The sequence below is a fragment of the Carcharodon carcharias genome, chromosome 20 (assembly GCF_017639515.1).
Source record: "Carcharodon carcharias isolate sCarCar2 chromosome 20, sCarCar2.pri, whole genome shotgun sequence".
NCBI classification, from domain to species: Eukaryota; Metazoa; Chordata; class Chondrichthyes; order Lamniformes; family Lamnidae; genus Carcharodon; species Carcharodon carcharias.
Genome location: NC_054486.1, coordinates 80,228,895 through 80,256,470, shown reverse-complemented (window position 1 = coordinate 80,256,470; position 27,576 = coordinate 80,228,895). Strand labels below are relative to the sequence as shown.

Below are 27,576 nucleotides of genomic sequence, written 5' to 3'. Positions count from 1 at the left end.
ATCGACTCCTGGTCAATATCCGTTTGCAGCCTCTTTGTATCCTTCTTAGCCAAGCCTCATAATGTACACTTTGCTGAGAGACCAGACATCTAATAGAATAACAGAACAACTGTATCCCGGAAGAAACATTGTTTGATTGACAGCTCAGGCTCTCCAAACTGTAATCAACTTCACAATGTCTGTTTACATAATTCAAGTGGTTTCAAGGCCTGAATTTTGTGCTTGTCGACCGCGTGCAATTGGCAGACCTGGGAGCAGACAGGAAACAGGCCCCCAATTGCGATTTCTCACTGGAAGGCCAATTAACGGCCAGCCAGCGTGAAGCACGCCCTGAGAAAGGATCAGCACCACCGATGGGGGTGGAAAAAGGGTGGGCACCCTTTTCAATGTCACTATGGGTGCTGGTGAGCATTTCCAGTGAGCTCCCTGTAGGCAGACAGATGCCTCAGGGAGCTGCAGACCTCTAAATAATAAAAGAAAGCACAAGAATGCTGCAAAAAAATGTCCATGCAGCACAATCAAGCACCTGAAAACATACCTCATAAAAATGCTGTCCTCAGTTTTAAAAAAATTTTTATATCCTGACGGAGATTTCATCCTGCCCTTGGATGAGTAAATGATTAAAACGTGAATCCTGCCCACCCGTTTTGCCCATGTGACGGCTACAAGTCCCACAGGCAACCTAAAATTGTGGTCAATAGGCTTTCCAATGACCTTAACTGGAAAAACTCAGCAGGTCTGGCAGCATCGGCGGAGAAGAAAAGAGTTGACGTTACGAGTCCTCATGACCCTTCGACTCGAAACGTCAACTCTTTTCTTCTCCGCCGATGCTGCCAGACCTGCTGAGTTTTTCCAGGTAATTCTGTTTTTGTTTTGGATTTCCAGCATCCGCAGTTTTTTTGTTTTTATTTCCAATGACCTTAGTTGGCCCTTTAGTTGTCGGTGGGCGCATGTGGGAGTCGCCGACCTCAATATTGCACGCGTGTGCTATGACAGCGGGACACGAGCCCAACGTCTTTTTGCGCTATTTGACGTGGGTTTGGGTCGGGCGCACGCCCATCCTCATAACCCCAGATTCAGGCCCAAGTGTTTGTTTTGTGGTTTTTGATATGTCAAAGGGCCTGGATGATTGACACTCTTTATTATCTTCCAATTCAGACTTTTTCTTCACAGGAGAAAGTGATCAACGGATTACATTTTTTCAAAGTTTTTCTTTACACGTACCACTTTACTCTGTGGGGTTCATTGGTTCTAGAAAATGTAGAGTGGATCAATGGTCATGGAAATGCCAGAGCCTGGCACAGGGAGCATGAGGTGTTGGTGAGGGGTGGGTGAAAGGGCAGAGCATGGCATAGGAGGCATGAGGGGTTGGGGGGGTGGGTGGAAGGGCAGAGCCTGGCATAGGGGCCCTGAGGGGTTGGGGGAGTGGGTGGAAGGGCAGAGCCTGGCATCAGGGGCATGAGGGGACATAGGTGGTGGGTGGGGGGGGTGAAGTGGCATGAATGGGGCATTGTAAGTTTTGGAGGGTGAAGGGAATGTGAAGGGTGAGACATGGAGGGCCTTTGTGCTTTTTATTTCACTGGGACAAAGACCCACGGCACCAGGGCGGGCCTTTTAAATAGCCCACCTCCACTTCTTCCTGGGTCGGCTGGCCCGACCCCAGCTCCCACCTGGCCCCAGCAATGATGATCCCACCTTGTTGTGCACTTTCTCCTGAACCAGGAATTTTCCCAACTCTCCCCACCAGCCTCGAGGGCGAAAATCCAGGCCATTAACTCTGTTTTTCTTCACAGATACTGCCTGGCCTGCTGAGTGTTTCCAGCATCTTCTGTTTTAAAATCAAGCTGGCTTCTGGGCTGGGAATCTGCTCAGAGAAAAAAAAACACTTGCACAATGTAGTTAAACTTCACTTCCAGGTTTTCCAACAATAACTCTTCCCCAGTGCACACCCCCTGACCCAGCACCAACCCCCAGCATTCTGAAACTGCAGCAACTATTGGGGCTCTAGAGTCAAAGTCCCAAGTGATAAGGAAAGACTGAAGGAATTTGGGCTTTTCACCCAGAAAGGAAGCATGTGGGGTGATCTCAAGGAAGTATGCAAATATAAATCAGGACAACTATTTTAAGCCATAACATGAGAGTCAAGGAACCACAGCAATGGTTGGAAAGTGCTTTAAGATGTCCTGAAATCATGACAATCACAATATAAGTACTGGCTCTTTCTTTATTTCATTATTCTTTCAAGATATAAATATCGCTGGCAAGGCCAGTGCTTATTTGACCATCCCTTGTCGTCTAAGTTTGCTACAGCTGAATGGTTTACTAGGCCACTGCAGAGGGCAGGTAAGAGTCAAACACGTTGATGTGAGATGGAAGCTATATATAGATTAGACTGGGTACAGCTAGTAGATATTCTTCCCCAAAGGACATTAGTGAAACAGTTGGGTTTTTATAATAATCTGGCAGCTTCACTTTTACCAATATCAACTTTTACTAATTTTTAATATATATATATTTTTAAACTGAATTCAAATTTCCAAACATTATGGTATGATTAGAGCTGGAATATATGTCAAGGCAACGTTACTAGCAACATAACCCACACAGTACCCTATCCTTCATCCAAATACAAGTGAAGGAAGAAAAACAATTCTCGGAACAATTAGCAGCTTTTAAGAAGTATAGAACCAGAGCATAGAGGATAGGAAAAGAAGAAAAGGCAAGGTCTAATTTAAGTTGAGGGCTGGTGTGATTAAATGAGAAAAGAAATGATGGTAAAAGGCCAAGAGGCTTAAGTGGTAATGAAGCAAGTATAGAAACAAAAAAAAATAGATCCAGTGAAGGGGTAAATCCATTCTGCAGAGATGGAGGGAAGCATGGAAAATCTGGTTTAGGAAGATGGAAGACCAAAGACACACCTATACCAAGAGTCTAGACAATCCCACCATGTAGCGATAGGGGATTCCCATCCCAAGCACTAGCCAAAACCTCCTCCACTCCCAGTAGCTCCGATGCAGTTACCCTTCATTGCCAGTGCCTGCTATCCAAGAGAAAATAGCAGTAGTAGTTAAGGGTTAAGCTTTTTTAAACTCATTGTTAAGGGTGGAAGGCCAACATGTCTAGTAGAAAGCCAAGGTGCTGTTCCTCAGTCTTGGCTTGAGCTTTATTGGAGCAGTGAAGGAGGCAGAGGACAGAGCATTTCCTGTTTCTATTTCACATTTCCAGCATCTGCAGTTCATTTCCTGAGAAGGAAAGTGGAATATACCTCCAGTTCTAGTTACAAAGCTTGTTTAAGTACTTTTTCAACATGGCTTATAACCAGGGCTGTAATTAAGTCAGCAGCTTTTACAGGGCTGTACCATCCTTAAGCCGTTGGTCAACAGCCTTTGCTAATGTTCTATGCTGGCATGTGTTCATTTTACATAGTGGCCTGTAGCAACCAGGGCAAATTTACATTTTCCCAGTGACATTTACAAGAAGTGTCTCATCTGAACGGAAGCTCACATTATGGATGGATCTCAAAGCTTCTGTCATAACGTAACATTTTCCAGCAGTTGTGCTTATTTGATTTTACATTTTCTGAACCTTGAATCTTATCCCACAAGCTAATCTTAAATTCACAAAGATAAGTTCTGTATATTGGAATGCATCAATGGAATAACCAGCAATGATACATAATTGCTGTAAACATTATATCCACACATAATAATTACTTAAATATAAAGATGAGGCATTAAAAATGACAGGGGTCATTTTATTATCCAACAACGTCGCTCTGAAGGCCTCATGTTTGGGTAATTGACAGTGATGGGATTTATAAAATAAAATGTAAAGGTTCAAGAAAAGTAAATGCTGAGTCCAGCACACAAGGTTGGTTAAGACTGCCAGTGCATAAAGAATGCTATTACATAAATATCCTCCAAATTCTTTGCTCAAAGCAATTTATAGAAAAAAATGATATTTTAATTTATTAAGAAGTAGATGCTTTTAAAAACATTTTTCCATCATTGCTGCATTCCAATTACTCAACAGAATTTAATTCACTTTGTCATATCACATGGCCTCGCTACCCCCATGGTATCAATCACAGATAAGACCATCTCTGATCACTTCCCTGTATCGCTCATCACCCGCATCTTGCTTCTCCCTCCAAACCCTCCAAATCCTTCTGTATCTGCCCCTGGAAAAAACTCTCCCTAGTTCAACTTAACAACTGCACTCTCAAATAATCAGGCTGTGGCCTGTCATTCACCACAATATTTCTCCAGCTACCGATCTTCTCAACCACACCCTGATCTCCACTTTCAATGCTCAAGTCCCCATTAAAATCATTACTTTCTCTCTAGCTCGGACATTCCCCCAGCATGGCCCATATCTCTGCTCCTGTAATCCAAGGAATGCAGACTTGAATGAATATGGCGGTCAACTGGTTTAGTCGCATTCACCGCTACATCCAGTTCTATCACATAAAACAGTCTTGGGGTCCTGCTATTGTTTGTGAAAACTGCTCTCTATTTCTGGATCATCCTTGAATAAACAGGCAATCCCTGGCTTTAAATCATCTGTTTAAACCCCTTTTCCTGGTCTCCTCCACCCTCACCTCCAATGACAAGTGCAAAAGGCTCATGGGTTTCTTTGTTCCCAAACTTGAGACAATCTGATCAGCTGCTTCTGTCACTTTCCCCACTTCCACTCTTCTAGCCCACGACCGAACCTCCTGTAAGGCTCCCTCCTGCCCTAGCCCTGAACTTGCTTCCTTCTCCAGTTCTACTCCCATCTCCCGTCATGCTCTTTCCAAGCTGATCTTGTCAATGAGGCCCACCATCTGCTCTCTTGACCCTATTCCCACTAAACTGTTGACCACCCAGCTTTCTTTCCTGGCTCCCACATTAGCTGACATTTTTAATGGTTTTCTCTCCTCAGATTCTCTGCCCTTTTCTTCACATCTGGCTTCATCACCTCTCTCTTCAAAAAACTATCTTTGACGCCCTCAGTCCTTGCAAATTACTTCCCCATCTCCAATCTCACTTTCCTCTCCCAAGCTCTTGAATATGTTGTCACCTCCTAAATTTGTGTCCGTCTATCTTGGAACTCCCCGTTTGAATTGCTTCAGTCAGGTTTCCACCCCTCCTACACTAATGAAACAGCTCTAATTGAAGTCACAAATTACATCCCATGTGATTGTGACAAAAGTAAATCATCTCTCCTTGACCTTCTTGACCTTTGACACACTTGATCACACCATCCCCCTCCAATGCCTCTCCGCTGTTGTACAGCTGCTTGGGATGGCACTCGCCCAGTTCCATATTTATCTATCTAATGGTAACCAGTGAATAGCCATCAATGGCTTCACTTCCCATTCCTGCAGCTTTACTGCTGGTTTTCCCAAAGGGCCCATCCTCAGTCCCCTCCTATTTCTCATCTGCATGCCATCCCCTGGTGCCCTCATCTGAAAACACCATATTAGTTTTCTCATGTACACTGACAACATGCAGCTCTGCCTCACCACCACCTACCTTGACCCCTTCACTATTCCTTCCAATTAAAAATTGGGAACACTGAAGTCATTGTCTTCAGTTCCTGCCATAAACTCTGTTCCCTTGCCACCGACTCATCCTTCTCCCTGGCGACAGCCTAAAGCTGAAACAGACTCTTTGAACTTTGGTGTCATAGTTGGCTCCCAAGATGAGCTTTCAACCATATATTTATGCTGTCATTTAGACCGCCTATTTCAAAATTCAATAACAATTGCCCATCTCTGCTCCTACCTCAGATGTTCTGTTGCTGAAACCCTCATCCATGCCATTGTTATGTCTAGACTTGCCTATTCTAATGCACTTCTGGCCGGCCTCCTACATTCTATAATATAACTTTCAGGTCATCAAAATTCTGCCGGCCCTGTCCTAACTCACACCAAATGCCATACCCCACTACCCCCATATTTGGTCACCTACATTGCCTTAAGGTTAAACAATGCCTCATTAAAAAAAATCTTATCCTTGTTTTCAAATCCCTCCATTCCTTGGCCTATCTCTATCTTTGTAATCTCCTCCAGCTCTACACCTTCCCCAGATATCTGCACTCACCTACTTATAGCATCTTGAGCTTCCCAGATTTGAATCACTCCACGATTGATGATTGTGGCTTCAGCTGCTTGGACCTTCAGCTCCGGAATACCCTCTCTCTACCTCCCTTTGCTTCTTTAAGACAATCCTTAAAACTGGCTTCTTTGAACAAGCTTATGAATACCTTCCCTAATATTACTTTATGTGGTTTGATGTCATATTTTAGTTCATAATGCCTCAGTGAAGCACATCGGAATGGTTTATTACTCCACAACCTTGTAGTAATGGTAGCCAGAACTGGAGATAATATTCCATGTGTGCCCACTCTAATATTTGTTTCATATTTCATTGATCCATTTATACACCATAGCATTTTTACCTTCACAACTGTTCTACATTGTGACAGCAACTTCAAAAGTTTATCAATATTTATACTCAATAGTTTACCCATCTCACTTTATCTTCTCTTTTGCAATGTTTATTATTTTTAATACTAATATATATTACCATACAATTTTCATTATTAAATGCCATGTGATGTATCTGCCCAGCTGAGTCCCTATACACTTCTTTCCCCCACAATTTTGTACCTGTGATTTTTGATGTTCTACTTTTTATGCTCTTATCAAAATAATTTCTAAATGTTATGAAGAGAGCTGTAAGAGCTGATGCTTGGGGCACTCTGCTAATTACAGATATCCGATTCAAAATGCTACCCATCACCGTCTCAGCACAACCTCAACCCAGCATGAGGTAGAAAAGGCAGTTAAAGAACACCAAGGCATCAGGAGTAGAGGAACTCCCACCAAAGCAATAAAGCATGGTGGAGAAGTACTATTGCCATGAATACATTGCCTCAACTCTCTTATCTGGAAGGAGAGCAAGCCAGGAGATTTCAGAAATGGTGTAATTGTGACCATCTTCAAGAAAGGTGACAAATCCGCTTGCAATAACTATAGAGGAATTTCCCTGTTGTCAACCACAGGCAAGGTCATCGCAAGAATCCTCCTCAATTACCCTCTCCCTGTGGCTGAAGAGCTCCTCCCAGAGTCGCAATATGGATTCCGTCCACTAAGGGGCACAACAGGCATGGTCTTTACCACACAACAACTGTGAGAGAAATGCAGGGAACAACACCAATCTTTGTAGATGGGCACTGGCCTCACAAAAGCCTTTGACACTGTCAACTGCAAAGGATTATGGAGCATCCTCCAACATTTCGGCTGCCCCTAAAAGTTTGTTCCCATCCCCCACCTGCTCCACGATGACATGCAAGCTGTGATCCTGATCAACCGATCCACCACAGACCCAATCTGCATTCGGACTGGGGTCAAGCAAGGCTCTGTCATCGCACTGACGCTTTTCTCGATCTTTCTTGCTGCAATGCTTCATCTCACCCTCAGCAAGCTCCCCACTGAAGAGAAATGAAACTACAGAACAAGTGGGAATCTGTTTCAACCTCCGCCAGCTGCAAGGTTATCCCATCCTCTGTCACTAACCTACAGCATGCAGACGATGCTTGTGTCTGCGCACACTCGAAGACCAAGCTCCAAGCCATCGTCAATACCTTCACCAAGGTGTACGAGAGCATGGGCCTTACACTAAACATCCATAAGATAAAGGTCCGCTACCAGCCTGCCCCCTCCGCACTGCACTGTGGTGGATCAAATTTCACAACGAGGTCTTGGACAACGTGGACTACTTTCCATACCTTGGAAGCCAACTGTCAACAAGGGCAGACATCAAATACAAGGTTCAACACCGCCTACTGTGTGCCAGTGCAGCCTTCGGCTGAGTGAGGAAGAGAGTGTTTGAAGAACAGGACCTCAAATCTAGCACCAGGCTCATGCTCTACAGAGCAGTAGTGATACCCACCCTCCTACAGCTCAGAGACATGGACTATGTACAGCAGGCATCTCAAAACTCTGGAGAAGTACCCACAGCGCTGCGTCCGCAAGATCCTTCAAATCCAATGGCAGGATAGGTGCACCAACATCAGTGTTCTCACTCAGGCCAACATCCTCAGCATTGAAGCATTGACCTCACTCGATCAGCTCTGCTGGGCGGGCCACATCGTCTGCATGCCTGACACGAGACACCCGAAACAAGTTCTCTACTCGGAGCTTTGATACGACAAGTGAGCCCCAGGAAGGCAGAGGAAACACGTCAAGGGCACCTTTAAAGCCTCCTTGAAAAAGTGCAACATCCCCACTGACATCTGGGGAACCCAGGCCCAAAACGTCCGAAGTAGAGGGAAAGCATCCGGGAAGGAGCTGAACTCCTCGGGTCTTATCGCCAAGGGCTAGCTGAAGCCAAGCATTGACAGCGAAACGAGTGCTTGGCAACTTGGGCACCCCATCGACCCGTTGCCATTGCCACTGTCTGCCCCACCTGTGACAGACACTGTAGATCATGCATTGGACTGTTCAGACACCAGAGAACTCATTTTTAGTGTGGAAGAAAGTCATCCTCGACCCTGAGGGACTGCCTAAGAGAGAGATGCCTAAGCTCTGGAATTTCCTCCCTGGACACCTCTGCCTCCCCACCTTTATTCCCTGCTTTCAGGTGTCCCTTAAAACCTACCTCTTTGACCAAGCTTTTAGGTACCTGTCTTCATAGCTCATTATGTGGCTCCGTGTCAAATTTCAATTGATAATGCTCCTGTAAAGTGTCTTGGAAAGTTTTACAATGTTAAAGACGTGATAGAAATCCAATTTATTGTTCTTATTGCTTCAGTTATTAGCCTATGTCTTTTTTATTGCTTAGTCAATACGTTTACTACTCCTTCTTGGTCCTAACAACATTTCCTTTAGCCACAGGTCTCTTATGAGACATTTTATGAACACCGTCTGAAAGTCATGAAACTCACTAACCGCATAAGTATTGGTCGTCAATTTTGTATTAGAAAATTCTTATAAACTGTCAGGCATAATCTACCTTTTCTAAATCTGTGTTGACCTAGAATTATTGTATTTGCTCTTGTTAAATGCTTGAACACTGTTTGCATCACTTACTTTGCAATAAACACGAGGATTATTTTTCCCTGGTCTGGATGTCAAGTTATTTATAGGTCCATAAAGCCAAGATCATGCTTTTGAATAACTCTAATTAACTTGCTTCTACTCTTACACCTAATGAACAATGAAAAGCCTCAACTACAGTTCCTCCCACAGCCTCTAATTATCATTTCTTTAAATATTTGAGGATCTATTCTAGCTGATCGATCATGTTGCCTTATGGAGCCATGAAGTCATTTACAGCACAGAGAGACACCATTCGGCCCATTGAGTCCATGCTGGCTCTCCGTGGAGCAATCCAGACTATCAATTTTCACTTACTCCAGTTAATGATTATTTCATTACCAATGACCAAATTAGCCAAGTCAGTAAGAGTGGTACTGGTTTTTACATTTCAAAAGCATTTAGTGGACGCATGATTTTGGATAACTCACCCTATGGTTAATTTTGAACACATGATGCTAGGAAATACCAATGTCACCTCAAGATGTCAATAATTCTCCCTCCTGAATACTGATTGTATTTCTAGTAACTTGAATAACTTCATCACATTTTTACTAGCCACGCTAGACTTGTTTCCTTTTGAAAACATGCATGGCAACTTGAGTTATCTCCCGGAATCTCTAGAGTGTTGCAGGATGCATCTCTTCAACTAGAGATCATCTCCCTGCTACACCTGGCTGTGATTGTTTGCAAAGTCAAGTAGCCTTTTCTCTCTGCTTATCGCACAGTTCTGTCTGTAATATTCATTGATCTGCAGGTAAGCCAGTAACCTGATCTCAAAAATGTCACTATTTGCCCTCTTTCCCATGGCAACATGATACACATTAACCTTGTATCTAGATAGAAATGTTAATAAGCTTTTTCCGATCCCAACTCCATTTCATCTTAGAAGTAAATCGACCTTTTATAGCGCATCTGTTTATAACCCAATATCAACAACTTCTTTCTGGGACGTTGGGAGATTCAGTAAATTCAGAACTCTTCTGATGAAGAGTCATACGGACTCGAAACATCAACTGTATTCCTCTCCGCAGATGCTGTCAGACCTGCTGAGTTTTTCCAGGTATTTTTGTTTTTGTCTCATCCACATCCTCTGTATTTTGCTTTTATCAGAACTGCTGTCATTATCTCCAAGTGTAAATACCTTGCACCTTCTTTTCAGTAAAGCAATCTAAGCCTTTCTTTGATCTCTAACAATCACCCCACCTGGTTTACTGTTAGGCAGACTTCAGAACAAGTTACATGACTCTTTTCATTTACCTTAAATTTTAAACTACAGTCCCTAATCCATAATAGTCTTGTAAACCTCATTATAGTAACAATTACATAAACAAGGTTCTCTAAACTTAATCCAGTAGGATGATTGTCAAATCTGTTGTCTGCCTTTTTATCTATAGTTAACTACATGTTAGCATTATTCTGAACAGGTCTGAAATTATTACAGAGATAATTATGTCTTACACCTTCTTGTTTTCCCTGTATGTGAATTAGACATACCATCTGGTCTTTTTCAGCCCTTACAGGCTCCAAGAATGAGGACACAGTCGGAATAACTGTATATAATCTGGCATTCCAACAGTGAAAATCCCATCTTGCTACAGCACATTTAACCTTCAAGATACAGAATGTAGACACATTGGGCAGAATTTTCCCATCCAGTCTGTGGTGGGTTTTGGGATGGGTGGGGGTGGAAAATTTGGAGTAAGGCCAAGAATCGGAAACCTGCTGTCAGGAGAAGTTTGTCATCTTCTGCTCCGCACCTTCATGGCAGGTGGATGGCGGCTGGGGTTTCCCACCAATCCGTGGCAGCAATTCATTTGCATGTATCACTATCTCGCGAATGCTCATTAAAAACACTACTCGCCGGAATCAGGAAGCCCCTCCCAATTATATGCAATGTCAGTGGGAAATTAGACCGGTCAGAAACATATTTGGACATAAGTGGCATGCAGCTGGTGGCCCTCACTTTGCTCGTGACTTCGAGGTGAGCGCAACACCGAAAGCCTACCCGCAGCAGCACTGCTCCAGGTCCTCAACAAAGCCAGTGAGATGCTACAGTGGAGGTATAGGCTTGCTCCCCTCACAGGCTTCCTCCATTGTTCGGGAGGCTGTTCTCTGGGGGCTCAGGCAGGGCAGGAACCCAGACAAAGACCAGCATTGCAACCGGGGTGGGGGGGGGGGGGAAGGTGGTTGGTGGATGAGGGTGTGGTGGAGAATGAGGGAAGGAGACATGGGAGGCAATGGGCAAAGGTGGAAAGTGGGGGTTGAGGAGTGGTGAAAGGGGGAACGGAGACAAGGGGTACTTCCAATAAAGATTTTGACACTTCTCCCTGACATCACATAACTATCCTGAGCGGGTCTCACATCACATGAATGTGAGGTTCACAAAGGAAGGCGATATCTGAGCAGCAGGATGGCTCACCCTTGCAACATAAGATGCAAAATATGCACGACTTATTCAAATGAACAAACCATTCTCATTGACAAACCATTCTTATTGCATTTTACAAAAGTACAAGATGTATACAAAGATTGAACACCCATGACCCATGAGTGATGTTAATATTTCTTAATTTTCCTAATCCTAACCCTACGCCTGGGTGCATCCCCAGCATCCACAGCAGAGGTCGAGGCAGCCTGCTGACTGCTATGCCCAGTTGTCTTTGATGACCTTGGCGGATGTCTTTTGGTGGCCCAAGGCCTGGAGGGCCTCAGACTGATAAGGATCACCTGCCCAGGGGCAGGTGTACCCTCCTTGACCTGGCCAGCGGGAGTTGATGGGGATCACAGGCGAAGGAGACTCTGAGCAGCTGGATACCCTTGGAATATCCTGTGTGGAGACCCCCAGGGTGTCCAGTTGATGTTCATCCTCCCTGTTGGTGCTCAAGGGCCCCTCCCTGACTCCTTGAGCGGAAGGGCACCTGGAGGGAGGTCTGGCCTAGCCACCAATGGATCCCACCAATCCTATAGGCATGGAGTGTGGGTCCGAGCACAAGTCCAGCAAAACCTGCTGGGCCAAGGTCCCCAAGGCGGTTGCCACCCTTCCCTTGGTGACCTCAAGGCACTGGCATGTCAGAGCCATGGTATCAGGCAGAACACAGGTGGACTTCTCCATCCTTCGCTCTAATCTGCTGAGTGACTCTTGTATCTCTGCCTGATGTTCTGCTGCCTGTCTTTGCATCTCCAGCATTGAGTTGGAGGCCGCTCGCAGAAGCTCATAGTCTGACTCTGATTTGGTGGGTGCCTGATCTCCAGCAGTCCTCTGAGTTCCAGAGACTTGGGCTGTCACTGCCTCTGACTACTGTAGAGGTACGTTCATGAGGTGTTTTCCAGAAAGTGACACCAAGTCTGATCTAGAACTATTGTTGGGAAACCATATCTTCAAGAACTGTATTTTTATTTTTAAATTTAGGATGACATTGCATTATTTGGACAGTTGGATTTTTTAAAAAAGGTGACCTTTGGACTGGGATAAAGCATGCCTTTTCCAAGAAATCACTTAACCTTCATAGTACTTGAGGAGGAGCAGTTTGCTCTTTCAAACTGCAATTACTTTAATTGATGGGGGAAAAAAAAACTGGTTTGAAGGCAAAAGATACTGATTTACTGGAAGTCACCTAATGAAGATGAGCTTTAACTTTTGAACTTTTTTTTAAACTCAGTTGGGAATGAACTGAGAAAGTGAACTGCCCAGCTTGCTCTCTCTTTGCCTTGCCTGAAATAAAGTGGTTATCAGTATCCAGCTAGGAATTCTCATCTCAGTGGAACTGGACTGTCTATGGAAGCCCGAGAGGCTGAGACAAGAAGGATTGATCCGGCTATATTCTCCTCCACTCCGAAGCTCCGTTGGTGAGAAACTCCAGGCATCCGCTGGGACCTGCAGCCTGTCTTGACACGAGGGAACTCCAGCTTGACAGAGTCAAAACCCTGCAAATTGTATCCTTTTTGTAAATATAGTCTTCGCTTCAACCGCCCATCTCTACAGAAACCATATCTGTTAGTTGTTTGTTTGTTTGTATGTGTGTGCTGGGGAATATATAAAGGGATAGATAGTCAGGCTTACAGATTTCAAATTGCATGTTAACCAGTTCTTGCAACTTGTTTTAAAACAATAAGTTTTGTTTTATAATAAATCAATCATTCTGAGTTTAATGAAAGAAGCCTGTTTAAAGGTTCTTTTATTCTGGGTCTAACAGTAGCGAAGGTAAATAATTGGCCATTTTTGTGAGTGAATTAAATATTTATACTAATGATGTAACCTGTATAGTAGTGGGGCTAGATCAACTGAGCACTCGTCCCATCCCGGTCAAAACACTGTGACCCACCAAGGATGTGTCTCTGCACTGGTGGAGGGTGCGGGTGAGCGCAGTGACGGATCTTCCTCAAATTGCTCCTCAGCATCTCCATCTGAGGTGGGCTGGGGGCTGGGGCTTATGTTGGCCCTATTCCTCTGCCTGGAACTTCCTGTGCCTGTGAGGGAGAGAAGTGAGATTTAGTTCATGAGTGGGCAGAAGACAAGATTGCGTGTCACTCACTGTGAATGTCAGGAGGTGATAAGCTCAGGGAGAACACATCCATACTAAGTTGCTGGGAGAAGCCAATCTCACCTTCCCCATAGGAGCGATCCCTGTCCTCCCCAGCCAGCTCGGTGACGTCCTCCTCAAAGTTGGACAGCTTTGTGATGTTGGCCGTCCCTCCACCATTCTTGGAACTCTCCCTTCTGTGGGCAAGCTTGGACTGCATGAAGACAAAAGGAAGCAATATGACAAGAGGGGATGGAGCAGAGGTTAGGAATCATGCACTTCTCCTGTGTGTAGTGGGCCCTCCCCAGAAAGGGCTGAGGATGGAGTTTGTGCAGCATGCTAAATAAGATGGTGGCGATTGAACGTATCTGTGAGGCAATCAGTGACATGTGTTCTCCACTAATGTTGTGTGCGATCCCTGAAGAGTGTAACCCTTTCAGTGCATAATGCCATGATCAGAGTGTGAACTTGGAGTGAGCTGAAGGCTCACTTGCCCTGGCGGAGTGGATGAGATCATTCATCCTCTTCCTGCACTGGATAGTGGTCAGGGGATTGCAGCCATGCTGATCTGACTTGCTATTGCCTCCCAGGCTGGAGAGGTGAGGCCGGTGTGCTACCTGGAGCAATCCCTTGGTGCAGCACATCCTCCGGTGTTGGCATACTCCTCTTATCAATGCCTCGAGGGAGTCTTGGCTGAACCTTGGGGCTGCCTTCTTCTTCTCCTGCTGCGTAAACATCTCTACAGTTCTCCTGAAAAATAGCTGGGCTGAAGAGAGTGAAATGTGCTCTGGTGGCATTTAAATATAGCGTCTGGACCTTCGATCCCACTGGGTAACAGTGGGGCGGAAAAATCAGTTCCTGATCTGCCATGTGACTCAGATAGCTACTTGCCTCTGCATAATTGATGAGCTCCTGAGCACAAAATCAAGCGCGTTTTCCCACCTGTCCGACCAATCGGAAACAGGCTGCGGAACCTGCCTGCCACGGCACTTTTTCAAAAGTGGAAAATTCCGCCCATTCTGACTAATGGAAACTCTGCCTTTTGATGCTTGCAAGACATTCCTGCGGCTTTTTGTACACATTTGTGCCGGACTGTTTAATTCAACCTATTAGACAAGAAATACTCAAATAAGCCAAACTTTTGTATGCATTCTAAATAAAAACAGGAAACGCTCAGCAGATCAGATAGGACCTGTGGAAAGATGAAAAGTTATCAACCTGAAACTTTAAATCAGTTTCACTCTCCACAGATGTTACCAGACCTGCTGAGTGTTTCCAGCATTTCCCATTTCTATAACAGATTTCCAGCACCAGCATTAGTGTCCAGGGCTTTAAAGAGTCATATGTAGGCCAGACCATGTAAGGACAGCAGATTTCCTTCCCTAAAGGACATTAGTGAACCAGGTGGGTTTTTACAACAATTGACAATGGTTTCACCATTTTTCTTGAATTCAAATTCCACCACCATGGCAGGATTTGAACCCATGTCCTCAATACATTACACTGGGTCTCTGGATTACTAGCCCAGCAACAATACCACTATGCCATCGCTTCCCCATAATATTTTGCATATATTTTGTAATATTATGGCTTATTTATATGTGAATTATCAAACAAATGCTTTGAATTTTTCAGGGTTCCTTTTACTTAAGAAAAATTTGTAGATATACAGTAGAACTCTAGTCAGCCATCATTTGAGCTCCCATTATCTGCCTACTCGATTGCCTGCAATCATTTTCAAGGATAATTAGAGACTGGCAAAAGTCTAAATTGCCAGATTTTAGTTTGCTGCATGGTACAATCCTGGTGAAATTTTAAAGAGATAATTGTGTTTCATAACATGTTGACCTTTGTACATTAGTATTAGGTACACACACACAACCTCCTGAATAGATAGCAGAGGTATTGGTAAATTAAAATTTCTCAAGTTGCTGCACACTGCTGCTTCTACTCATCCCAGTCTTCCCAGCGCCCCTCATCTCCTTGCTCCTATTGGCCAGGTTCACCAATGCAACAATATCTTTTCAGTGTGTTATTGTATACATACTGAGACTACCAAAGGATTTTGACACACTGGGCAATATCATCCCAGATTTGCACTAACTGCGGTAGCGGATGAGTAAAGCAACATTTTACCAGCCGGCCACAATGGCGGCTTCACATGCTGTAACATCCCAATCCTGCCTCATTAATTATACATTCCCGGGAAACATGCCATTTCCATGGTGGACTGGCTCTGATTTGCCCGCCACACCATCACCTCACCACTTCATCATGCTGGGCGCCACATTAAAAGTACAGCCCCGCACACACCTTTCTGTGCTTCCAGCCCAGGACTGCTGCAAATAAGACAAGGCCCCAAAAGGCAAGGAGGCTGCAGCCCCCAGGTTTAGTGACGTGTCCCTTGAGTGCCTTTTGGACACTGTGGAGGGTCACCGTGATGTCCTCTATCCCTGGTCAGGCCGCAGGAGAGGCAACAACATTACCACTCTGGCTTGGTAGGTAATGGCAGGTTAGCAATCCAATGCACAAAGAGGATGAATGACCTCATTCATGCTGTCAGGGTGAGGCAACCATCTCAGCACTCTAAACTCACACACTCAAGCCCATCACACATTTACTGGTATCTCGCTCACTGCCAGTTAAAGGGACACCACCATTCACTCTTTCTCAGACACCTTCACATCTCCATCTGGCCTCATCTGCTCTGGAGACTGCCTCCTCAGCCCTCACCAACTTGAGACCACTTGCATAGATCAACTTGTGCCCCCACACAAACCCTGGGATACCCTCCTTCCACAGTAAAGCTCTTACCCTGCAGCCTCTTCCCTTGCTTAAGACAACTGCTCCCCCTTCCCCGAGCAAGCCCCAGCTGTGCAGTCATACAAAGCCGCTCCCACCTTATGGCTGGTCTGGTAGGTAGAGATCTACCCATGAGCCCCCCTAAAAGTGATGTGGTTGTGTCTGCGAAGCCTGGCGCTGCTGACTGCGAGTGCTGCCCGAAGCAAGGTAGGCTAACAAACCTTGAAGCCCTGAGCAAAGTGCAGCTCACCAGGTGTAAATCACTTATGTGCAGTTATGAAACACATCGGTGTGTGAGCGGATGATCCAGCGTTGGGGGGATGAGTCCGGGGAACTAGCCTTATAATGATATGTAGATGTATTACAATGAGGTTCCTGACGGAAAATTCAGCCCACCATTGATGGGCTGAGCAGATGATCTCAAACTGGTTTCATGATATCATGTAACTAATTTTTGGCCTCCTCGCCATATTGTCCGCTCACACTGCCAAGCACACCTGATGCCAGCGGGCACGGAAAATTCCACCCACCGTATCAGGAAGGTCAATGTTAAGAATGCCCATCACCATCCTGGACAAGCACATTGTAACATTTAGATGTAAAAGTAAAAAATGTTCCATTCAACAGTTGACCCAGCCTTTGAATTGAGAAATACAAAAAATAAACTGTAGTGGTGCTGTCTGATTTGAGTTTTATATAACTAGAAGAGGACTACCAACCATCTCATTTCTATAGGGTTGTTATGTTGCTGTTATCACCAATTTTGAAATAAATTCACCACAAAATCTAACCAACAAAATATTGTAGAAATCTTGATGCCAGTAAACCGAACTTGGACAACCACTTTAGTTGTGATCATTTTGAGATTGTTTCATACAGCCTGTGTACAGGGTCGATTATGTTTGGATCATCAATCAGAGGGAAGATTTAGGCACTACTCCAGTCACCTGCTCCTTTGTGTTGAGTCCACAACCACACTGATTGTATTAGGATCAAGCAATTTTTGCCATTGAACCTCAACCTTCAACTGCATACTGGAGTAAGATTAGCCGAAGGCTGTATCTCTTTCATAATTCAGAGCATAGAAGATGTACAGCTTTTTATTGTTTTTTCTTTCCTGGGATGAGGACATCGCTGGTAAGATCAGCATTTGTTGCCCACTCCTAATTGCCCTTGAACTGAATGGCTTGCCATACCATTTCAGTGGGCAATTAAGAGTCAATCACATTGCTGTGGGTCTGGAGTCACATGTAGGCCAGACCAGGTAAGGGTGGCAGATTTCCTTCCCTGTAGGACACTAGTGAACCAGATAGGTTTTTATGACAATCGACATTAGAGTGCTTAAGTTGGAGTTTGGTGAGAGAGAGACTGTTAAGGATTAATTTAAGGGTTAATTTCTAACTGAAGTCTCATCTTTCTTTAGTTTAGCAATTAACTAATAGTTGCACTTTGGGTTGGGAGAAGGTGAGTTTTAGTCCAGATTTAAAACAGGGGTTATTCATGCTCTGCTTGCAGCTGCAGCTAGTTAATTAAATAATTGGCTTAAACGGGCTTTCAGAAGCTAGATTCAGAGAGCATAACAACAGGCCTCCTAAAGTGCTGCCTTGTCTGTACTGGAGTGCTGCTTTGAGCTAAATTAAAGTGCTTAAATTGGAGTTTGGTGAGAGAGGGAGTTTGCTGAAGAGTTTTCTCAGGGAGAAGAGCAGCAGCCTTGGTAAGCAAGGCCTGATGAGCATTTCTTCTGTTCTTAATATTCTCTAAACCAGAGGAAGTAAAAGTAAAGGGAGTAATTTAAGGATAGGTAATAGAAGCCAAGTGGAATGCTGCTCTTATGCTACGTGGGAAGTCAAGACACTTCCAGTGTCCAGGATGACCATGTGTGTGGGAAGTGTCTCCAGCTGCAGCTACTCGAAATCCACATTTCAGGGCTGGAGCTGCAGCTGAAGCCAATGTGGAGCATCCGCAAGGATAAGATCTTTGTGGATAGCACATACAGTGAAGCGGTCACACTGCAGGTAAAGAGTGCACAGGCAGAAGGGGAATGGGTAACCGCCAGATAGAGTAAAAACACTAGGCAGGTAGTGCAGGAGTACCCTGGGCCCATCTCCCTCTCAAACAGATTTTCCGTTCTGGATCAGCTATGATCTTATTGATGGCAGAGCAGGCTCAAAAGGTCAAGCGGCCTATTCCTGCTCCCAATTTGTATGTTCATATGATACTGCTGGGAGAAATGGGTTCTCAGGGAAATGCAGCAAGAGCCAAGTCCATGGCACCACGAGTGGCTTAGCTGCACGGATGGGGCAAGACGGGGAGAAGAAGAATGGGAGAGCACTCTGACTCCCTAGTGATAGGGATTCCATTGTAAGGGGAACAGATAGATGTTTCTGCGGCTGCAGACGTGACACCAGGATGTTATGTTGCCTCCCTGGTGCCAGGGTCAAGGATGTCACTGAGTGGCTGCAGGACATGCTGAAGGGGGAGGGTGAATAGCCAGAGGTAATGGTCCATAGTGGTGGCAACAATATGGGTAAAAAGAGGGATGAGGTCCTGAGAGCAGAGTATAGGGAGCTAGGAAATAAATTAAAAAGCAGGACTTCAAAAGTAGTAATCTCAGGATTACTCCTAGTTCCAAATACTAGTGAGATCTGGAATAGGAGACTAGACCAAACGAATGTGATGGCATTAAACAGGAAATTAGAGATGCATGTAACAAGGGTGCTACAATAATCATGGGTGACTTTAATCTACATTTTGACTGGGCAACTAAATTAGCAATAATACCGTGGCGGATAAATTTCTGGAGTGTGAACGAGATGGTTGTTTTAGAACAATACATGAAGGAACCAACTGGAGAACAGGCTATCCTAGGTTTGGTATTGTGCAATGTGAATGGGTTAATTAATGATCTTGTGGTGCAGGGTCCTTTAGGGAACAGTGACCATAACATGATAGAATTCTTCATTAGGATGGAAAGTGAAGTAGTCTGATCTCAAACTAAGGTCCTAAATCTAAACAAAGGAAACTACAAGGGTATGAGGCATGAGTTGGCTAAGATAGATTGGGGAACTTCATTAAAAGGCATGATGATGAATAGGCAATGGCTAATACTTAAGGAATGAATGTATGCATTGCAGCAGTTATACATTCCTTTCTGGCACAAAACCACAACAGGAAAAGTGGCCCAACCATGGCTAACAAAAGAAATTAAGCATAGTATTACATCCAAAGAGGAGTCATATAAAGTTGCTAGAGAAAGTAGCAAGCCTGAGCATTGGGAGCAGTTTAGAATTCAGCAAAGGAGGAGCAAGAGATTGATTTAGAAGGGAAAAATAGAGCATGAGAATGAACTTGCAAGGAACATAAAAGCAGACTGTAAAAGCTTCTGTAAGTATGTAAACAGAAAAAGATTAGTGAAGACAAATGTAGGTCCCATACAGTCCAAAACAGGAGATTTTATAATAGAGATCAAGGAAATAGTAGAGCAATTAAACAACTACTTTAGTTCTGTCTTCATGGAGGAAGATACAAATAGCTTTCCAGAAATGCTAGCGAACCAATGGTCTAGTGAGAAGGAGGAATTGAAGGAAATTATTATTAATAAGAAAAAAATAGTGGTGGAGAAATTAATAGGACTCAAAGCTAATAAATCCCCAGGGTCCGATAATCTACATCCCAGGGTACTAAAGGAGGTGGCCATGGAAATAATGGATGAGTTGGTTGCCGTCTTCCAAAATTCTGTAGATTCTGGAACAGTCCTGGCAGATTGGAGGGTGACAAATGTAACCCCGCTATTTAAAAAAAGGAGGGGGGGGGGCAGGGGAGAGAACAGGGAATTACAGACTGCTTAGCCTAACAATAATAGTAGGGAAAATGCTAGAGCCCATCATAAAAAACGTGATAACAGGACACTTAAAGAATATCAATGTGATTAGACAAAGGGAAATCACGTTTGACAAACCTACTGGAGTTCTTTGAGGACTTAACTAGCAGAATAGATAAGGGAGAACCAATGGATGTATGTATTTGGATTTTCAGAAAGCCTTTGATAAAGTCCCACATAAGAGATTAGTGTGTAAAATAAAAGCACATGGGATTGGGGGTAATATATTGGCATGGATTGAGAATTGGTTAGCAGCCAGGAAACAGTGTAGGAATAAATGGGTCTTTTTCAGAGTGGCCGGTGGTGAGTAGTGGGGTGCCACAGGGGTCAGTACTTGGGCCCCAGCTATTCACAATATACATCAATGATTTGGATGAGGGAACCAAATGTAACATATTGAAGTTTGCTGACAACATGAAATTGGCAGGAATGTGAGTGGTGAGGAGGGTGTTAAGAGGTTTCAAGGTATTCTAGACAAGTTGAGTGAGTGGGCAAGTACATGACAGATGCAGTATAACATGGATAAGTGTGAAGTTATCCACTTTGGTAGGAAAACAGAATGGGCAGAGTAGTATTCTTTGTAAAATGGAGATAATGCACACACTCTTCAATATTTAGGTTGTGATAAAAGAAATTGTTCCAGAAGACCAAAGGTAGTCAAGGCTTCCTGCTGAGAAGCCCTTCTCCCCTCTTCCTCTTTCCTCTGCGAGTAACTTGTCCTCTCCTGTGCTGCCTCTGCTCATTCTCCAGGCCAAGGTGGGGATGGTGACTTCAGCACCCTGACTGTAGCAAGTGATTTGAGCAGAAACTGAGATGTCAGAACCAGATTTAAGAACCTTCTTCCTCTGCAGCACCATTCCCTTCACCAACTCTGGAAACCGCCACGCACTTCTATAATCTTAAACAAAACCAGTAGAAATTAATCAGCAACTGACCAGCAAGTTGTTGATGATCCCTTTAAATAACATGGGAGGAGGTACTTCCTGCTGCTGAATTCATGTTCAGCTGTGTGTGTTTGAGGGAGAATATCACCTGTAGAGGCAAGCTCTAAAGTGGCAGTGCTGATGTTAAATTGGTGTGACACACTGACTGACTTCCTGATCTGCCTACCTTCAGCTCATGTCCCTCAAGTGGCTTCCACAGTGGGTTGTGTGCATGTCATGGATGCCATTTTGGAAGCAAAACAGTGCCCATAGCACCAAAACTATGGGCACTATGAAGTGGAGTTTGCTGTTGGTATTTCTTCACCACATCTAAAAAGTTTTCAGAAACTTTGCTTAGACTTTGCTTAAGATTTCTACATCATGGGGACCTCACAATCTCATGTCAATGATCCTATGAACAATATTTTGACTTGGTGCCAATGGCTTACTGTGTATAACATGTGGGCTCAGACGGGGGAATACAGATTAGAATTGGGGAATTGAGGAGAATTAACACAGTAGTGCAAAAATCAAAGCATTACAAATGTTGGCATCATTCATCACTAAGTTTTATTATCACTGGTAATATTGGTTGTTGGGGGAATTTAGATGCAATAAATAAAAAGCTAGTTTCAATCATATTGACAATGGAACTATCATCAATTTCTGTAAAAACCCATTTGATTCACTGCTGCCCTCGAACTGAGTGGCTTGCTAGGCCATTTCAGAGGGCAGCTTAGAGTCAACCACATCACTGTAAATCTGGAGTCACATGCAGGCCAGTCCAGATAAGGATGGCTCCAGATCTACAGTGATGTGGTTGACTCTTAAATGCCTCTGAAATGGCCTAGCAAGCCAGTCAGTTCAAGGGCAATTAGGGATGGGCAACAAATGATAGCCTTGCCAGTAATGCCCACAACCCATGAAAGATTAAATTTAAAAACTGCTGTAGCTATTCATTTAGGGATGGTCAGTTATGTGTGATTTGTACCAGTTGCCCCTTAAAGGCTCAATTAGCAACTGCACTGCAGAATGTGCCATACAGGCCAAAAAAGGTCACAAGTTCCATCCTTTGCCCATGGAGGATTAGTGCAGCTCAGCCAGAGTGGCAGCAAAGGCATGACATTAGATCTCAGTACCCAAATGCCTAACCAGATTGCTGCTCTTAATTTCAGTCTAATAACTGCCGCTAGAAAAATGCACACGTGTGGAGGTTCAGTCAGAATCAGCTGCGATAGTTGCTAACCATCATGTTCATACATGAAGGACAGCCACTTCAGCAATTTGAGGCTTGGGAAGGCAGCTGATGCCACATCAGTGAGCCAGTGCCTTCAAGTCAAGAGGGGAGGGAAATTGGAGGCAAAAGATATGGAAGCTAGAAGTTCCTTACAAGAGATTTACCCCAATTTGTGCTGGCATCATCCATCAAGTCCAGAAATGTTGGACCCTTTGGTTCTCTAATAACATATACTTTTATTAACTAATAGCTGCATTATTCTTGGAAATGTCTCCTTAACATCACTGCATCCATCAATCAGCAAACAAAACCAAGAGCTTTTAAATTCACAATAGCCTATCTAGGGATTTCCTAATTTGCCTTTGCTTCTATTATAGAAAGCATTAAACATACAATATCATGATTACTTATGCCAAGATACTTGTAAATTATCATATCTCCGGTTAAATGTCACCCATGTCCATTCATGAACATATCATTTACAACAAGCAATTTTCTTCAAATGCACTCCCTGATATTCATTAGCTCTGAAAGCTTGCCCAAGGAATAAAGTGTGGGTAATGGACATAATGGAGGCACCAACCTTTCCTTATTAAACATTCTACATGATCCCTTGCTGTGTTCAATGACTAGAGTGGTTTTAAATAGAGATTCACTAGACTGGATTAGGTCAGCTCTGGTTCAGACTGACTTATTGTCTAAAATTAAAGGTCAGACAAGTGGGAATTTAAACTCCTTCAATCAGTACATTATCTTTCTTATCTTGGCACATATATTACTTTATCTGCATAACACAGCTATTTCCATTTTTACTATCTTAATTGCTACACTCTGGTATTTTTGACAAATAGTTTTAACAAATTATAGCTTTCTTCTGACGCCTCAAATACACTAATGCTATCAGATATGATCAGATTTACAGCAGAACACTGATGTAATAGATATTTCTCAAGATAATAGGAAATTCTCCTTTATAAAACCTCTGCTTTAGAATTGCTGCATATCAAAGAATGTTAACTAAAGTTGCATACGGCACAAAATGTACAGAATAAACATTAACTGCCTGTTATAAGAATTCCAAGCAAGATGGTGAAGAATGAATCCAGACATTTTTTTTCTTGGTGGTCAGTTTATTCACAGAACATAGCATTACATATCACTGACTCCTACTTATCAACCAGCCCAGTGAACCAGCAGTCCCTTTTTATACTCTTCTGAGTTAACTAAAACCAAATAACCCAACTAACTAAGTAACAGCCTCTTAAAGGGACACTGTAAATAAAACAAAACCACAAAGGAAACTTATCAAGTTAAAATACCTGGCTGATGGTGCACTTCAGCCCCAGCGATGCCCAACGGTTGAGAGACCACGTGTGCCCGCTCCAAGGACACCCAGGTATGGATGTAACCACAGAAGAGGGGCAGAGAGTCAGGATGAACAACCCTCTCAATGTTCCTTTGCCTGGACCTCCTTGGCCAGGCCCAGGAGCAGACCCACAAGAAGATTCTCCAATCTGTTGGTCCCCCCCACCTCCTACACACCGAGCGGCCAAAGATCAGGAGTGTGGGGTTGAAGTGCGATGTCCCTTTTTATACTCTTTTGAGTAAAACTCAAATAAACAAATTAACTAATAAGCAAATTAACAATTTAACAGCCTCTTAGAAGGGCAGTCGCTTTTTATCTGCTCTTTTGAAAAAAACTATAAAATTAATAAAATAAACTAATAAAAGGGGTGACAGCCGCTTAAAGGGGCACTGTAACAGAAATCAAACTTTCTAAGGAAACTTTTCTAATTAAGCCAAAATGTCATGCCCTGGGCTGATGATGCACCCCAGCCCCTGTGATGCCCACCGGTCACGGGAGGCCTCAAGTGTACCAGTGGATATCGTGTGCTTCCTCACCAGGGCCATCTGGCCGCAAACGTAGCTGCGGAAAAGGGGCAGACAGTGAGGCTGGATAGGCCCCTCGACTACCCACTGCCTGGACCTGTTAATGGCCACCTTGGCCAGGCCCAGGATCAGGCTTATGAGGAGGTTTCCCCCCCCCCCAGGAACATGGTGGCCATAGATCAGGAGCGTGGGGCTGAAGCGTGAAGTCTCTTTCTATAATCTTTTGAGTAAAAATCAAATAAAAAATTAACTAATAAACAAATTAACAGAGTGACAGCCCCTTAAAGGAGCAATCTCTTCTTATATTTTCTTTTGAATAAAACAAATAATCAATAAATTAAACTAATAGAAGAGGTAGGGCACTGTAACAGAAATCAAATTTAAAAAAGGGAACTTAGCTAATCAAGCCCCCTTTTATACTCTTTTTAAGTAAAACTAAAAATAGCAATGAATTAAACTAAAATCAATAAATGCGAGCAGGTAACAGCCCCTGCTGGGGCTCTGTAACTAAAACAAAATTGTGAAAGGGAACTTAACCAAATTATCAGGACCAGGGGTGATGATGCACCCAGCCCCCATGGCGCCCACCAGTCACGGAAGGCCTTTAGCGTAGTAGAGGACACCGCGTGCTCCCTCTCCAGGGACACCCAGCCGTGATTATAGCTACGGTAGAGGGGCAGGCAGTAGGGGTGGATGACCCCCTCACTTGCCCACTGCCTGGACCTGTTAATGGCTACCTTGGCCAGGCCCAGGATCAGGCTAATGAGGAGGTCCCTCAGGTACATGGCGGCCTTACATCAGGCGTGTGGGGCTGAGGTGTGAAGTCTCTTTTTATACTCTTTTGAGTAAAGATCAAATAAACTAATTAATAAATTGACAGCCCCTTAAAGGGGCAATCCCTTTTTATATTCTCTTTTGAATAAAACAAATGATTGATAAATTAAACTAATAGAAGGGGTTGACTGCCCCTAGTGGGGCACTGTAACAGAAATCAAAGTTAATAAAGGAAACTTAGCCAATCTAGTCCCTTTTTATCCATACTCAAGATACTTAATCAATCAATACCCTCCACTGTTTATCCTTAACTTTAACAATACAAGTGATGTAACATTAATAATGCCAATTTTAAATTTGTGAGAAGATACATGGGTCCATTGCACAGCTTAAACAACATTGGAGAAATAAACAGTGTGACACACTAATTATTTTCAGCAGTAAGTGTTCTGATAAGGGTTTCCCCTTACTTGATTATATATTATAAACGGGAGAAATTTCATTATGACTTCCTGAGAAATATTTTGGCAGCAATACTCTCACGGTTGCTTTTCTCAGACAGATTGAGATGCAAGGTCACCACGCTCCCACCAGCCCCCGAATGACCCTACTCCCCACTCCCACTGCCCCTACAACCTCCGATCGATCCCACTCTAGAATGAATCCCTGCCACCCTTGCCCCACCTGATCACAACTTTCAAGATCGCTTCCCTTTGTTCCCTGGCACAGGCTTACCTGGCCCTGCAGCCTTCCTTTACTACCTTCCTTTCCCATTAGAAGCCAGCCTGTCAGTCCGTCTTGGCTTCTGGGCAGAGAACCAATTGGTGGCAGTGGAATTGAAGTTCTATAGCTTGTGAGGGAATCCTGATTTCCAGGTTCCCTATGGCTTTCTGGCCCACCCGCTCCCAGAAGGTGTAAAAATTCAGTCCAGTGAATTTGCATTGTAATTCAGTGAAGAAAGATGACAAACAGTTTGGAGCAGTTTGCAGGAGGAGAATTTGGAAGGTGGGAATTAATAGATGCTATAAAGAGTTCAGGAAAATAATTCTAGAGCGTAATATTAGAAAGTTCTATCACTGATTGTAGAGTGCGGAGGTGAGGGATTACAATAGGCCATATGAAGTGTGGAAGCCCCCACTCTAACATTTTAAAAAGACATTAAAATGGTAAAGAGCAGGTTTGCTGTGGCACGAAGAGGTACCTGTCAAACATAAAATACAAATGGATGAATGAAACCAGCATCTAAGCTAGTGCTTGCACGGTATTGTATTTGGGTAGACCTCTTGTGGAAATTTCTGCGACTTTGAAACTTTTCTTCCTCTATTATGCTGCTGGCAGCTGGCCATGGAGATAGTGCTTCCCTATTTGAAATGTTGTTGATGGATGTTTATCATTTATATGCAAATTTGCATTGAAACACAATTTATTGTCCAGTAGTCTGGATCTGCTGAACTAATGATATGGTATTCTATTTTTGTTAAACTTCAACCAGTGAAATGTGATATAACTGGTTCATGATTGTCTTTCTTATTTTGTTTGTACAATCAAGTTTCAGTACGGTGCATTAATTTTGTTGTTTTGTTCTTATCATTTATGTTACCATGTCAATCAAAAAGTGTTATATTTGCTGTCAAAGTAGCAGCGAGGCTAATGGTACTCAGTGTTATTTAAGTACAAATGCCGCAGCATCTTCTGCCATGCACAGATGCACAGTTAAAGTTGTAAATTCAAAAGCTACTGTCTAAAATGCAGAGCCTGGCATTAACTTCATGAAATCAGAATGTCACTGCCTGGCTCACCATTGAAAGGTATGAGGTTGCTGTACTAGTGTGGCAGATAAGGACTAAACTGGCCATGGAGAGTGAAGTTTTGTTCAATCTAAGTATGTTTTATGTGGTAAGTGTTAATTGCTGCCAGTGAACTGAAAATTAACTAAGACAAGTGTAACCTGATTTTGACATTGAATTCACCTGCTCTAACTTACATTTCCTCCTCAGTCCTTGCGCTGTTCATTTCACAATCCTTCAAGCTAATTGGTTAAGTAGATAAACAGTTGCTTGCACTGTTCATCCAGGTCCCAGATATCCTGTTCCGTTATCAGTTTGCACTTTCAGCAATCAGTGATGCAAAACATTTAAAAATACTAAACATGCAGAGGCAAGTCTAATAAACAGCATGGGTCCTGCTATTGTAAATTATAGCTACTCCACTTTTACTATTGAAAATTAGGTGCTGAAATTTTAAGGGTCAGTTTATAACAAGATATAAAAATGCATGGAATTGTTGGAATGGTTACTTTTTTATTTTATAATATGTTGGATATGTATAATAGAATAATAGAATGAATGTGTTTTTGTTTAAAAATTCAAGCTATGAAGGATTGCATTTTACTCCAGCGGTGTCCACACTATTTGCTAGAAACACATCATACTCTGTGGGAGCTCTGGGCTGACATAATTTGA

At 43.5% G+C, this 27,576-nt stretch overlaps 1 protein-coding gene across 1 annotated transcript in view; it reads right to left on the bottom strand.

The window, feature by feature from the left end:
• The window catches only part of mdga2a (MAM domain containing glycosylphosphatidylinositol anchor 2a), a 912,278-nt gene that overhangs the window by 72,724 nt on the left and 811,978 nt on the right, over positions 1–27,576 (bottom strand). The gene's annotated exons all lie outside the window — the stretch shown is intronic.